Source organism: Triticum dicoccoides, chromosome 5B, assembly GCF_002162155.2.
Source record: "Triticum dicoccoides isolate Atlit2015 ecotype Zavitan chromosome 5B, WEW_v2.0, whole genome shotgun sequence".
Classification (NCBI taxonomy): Eukaryota; Viridiplantae; Streptophyta; class Magnoliopsida; order Poales; family Poaceae; genus Triticum; species Triticum dicoccoides.
Window position 1 is genome coordinate 580,607,016 of NC_041389.1, and position 2,125 is coordinate 580,609,140.

A 2,125-nucleotide genomic window follows, 5' to 3' on the forward strand; every position below is an offset into this window, starting at 1 on the left:
AGGGTAAGGATTTTCCTTTCAAGAAGAGAAAATGGGTTCCCTTTGTTTTTACTAACAACAACGAAATTGTCCCGCTGCAACCGATCCCGACTAGTGCTTCTCCAACTCCGAGGATTTCTAACAAATGTAGTGCATCTCCTCAGCCAACATCGATTCGTGGAGAGGAGATTTCGTTCAAGAAGAGGAAAGCCAATATGCTAGAAGTAATCGACATTAGTGATGATGATAGTGTCGCCCCAGTCCCACCTACCCAAATCTTAGGGACTATTCTCAAGAAGAAGTGGTCACGGGAGGAAAACGCGGTCGTGGTTGTGGTTCTGTTCATGGTAGTGGATGTGGACACTGATGCCGACCAAGCTCTGCAAGTAAGTCGGCCCATGCTACTTCGTCCACACAAGGAAACCGGTGTTGGCTAATAGTACCCTCTTTCCCAGTGCGTAACAAGTGCATGTTCACAACGCCACCACCTTTTCCAGTGGCTGATGGGCATTTCCTGGTTCAAAGTAGTTCGGAGGATGAAAGTGATGGATATTAGGAATTGGACAATTATGCATGCAATCAATAGGCTTGGGAATTCGCAAGAGAACAACGACGACTGTTCTTGGATCTGGACACCACCGACCAAGAGATAGACGGGATGCCATACGAGAATAGAGGGCACGCAAACCAAGGATGGCCGTGCATAGCAGCACACGAAGACCGCGAGGAGTGCGTGTTTACGGGCACAAAAGGGAGGCCAAAACAAAACCATGCAGGCAGCTGGAGCAGCATAGAGAGAGTGAACTCATATATGTGGCCGCACTTCGTTGTGCGATCTAGCCACTGCCAATTCACACCTGTGCGATCTAGCATACATCATCCGCCATGACCCAGGGGCCACTACCCAAATGTCATTTTCATGAGTTGAGACGGGGACCACCATGTTTGATGCGGACTAGAAGACGTCGGTGCACCCTTACCCCCATCAAAGACAAACATTGCGAGTGCTGAGAAGGGCCCCCACGTGCAACCGTTGCGCATGCACTAGACAACAACCACCCGTGCGCCCTTGGCCAACGCATCACCATCATGTAGACACCGGCATACTGCAGTCCAAAACACGACAATTGCAGGACCTTGGCGGCCCTATCTGCCCAGATGGCCCAAGCGAGAAGCGCACAAATCTGTCGTTATGTTCTTTTGTTGATTCAAAGTAGATTTGAGTTTTTCTTAAGAACCAATCAATTTTAGTTTACTATGGATGACAGAGAGCGGAGCAGGTAGGTGCTACAATGGAAAGGGAGGGAGGCTGTCTTCACCGTGCAGCAAGGGAGCCTGGACGCCTGGCACCGGCGGTAGCGCAGCTCCATCACGAACTCATTCGCCGGAGCACCCACAGGCCTATGGACCTCGTCCTTCGTCCTGCAGCTCAGCCATCGCTTGAGTAGGACATGCAGCGAGGGAAGACCGGCTTGTCATGGCATAAGATCTCCATCCAACCTCCACCAAGATCTCCTTGGCCATATCTTCCTCTTGCTGTCATGCATCGCAGATCGAGTCCAAGCGTCCGCCATCAGCAAAGACTGGCGCCGGGTAGCCTTGCAGAACCATGCCTCCTCAAGCCCTCCACTGCCTATACTGACAACTATAGGATCTTCAGCGGCTCCGCTGATCTGCGCTCGGCCCTCTCTGACCACGCCGCGGGGCCTGTTTCTGTTGCTCCGCTCTAGGAGGGTGGGTCGTGGTATCATCCCATCACTAGCGCGGTCATGCCATGCTCAACCTCCGCACCGGCGAGCGCATCGCCCTCCCGGATGGCGTGTGCATCCTCATCAACTTTGACATCAAGGAAGCAGATTGTACTCACGCAGCTGAATACAAATGAAATGGACACAACATATCCGAATGGACTGTTGCGTGAGAGTACGGGCAAAGAAACTACGGCCGACCAGGAACACATGGCCATGGCTGCGCGCGTGCTTGTTTCCCCTCTGCCCTACCTCTAAACTCCATCTTCTCTGCCATGGCCCACCGCCCATCCCCAAACACACAGCGGCATCTCCCACTCCCAGCACCGTATTGTACTGCAATTGTATGTGACCAATTGGAGGCCGGTGGTGGGGCTAGCCAACGATGACATCGGCGC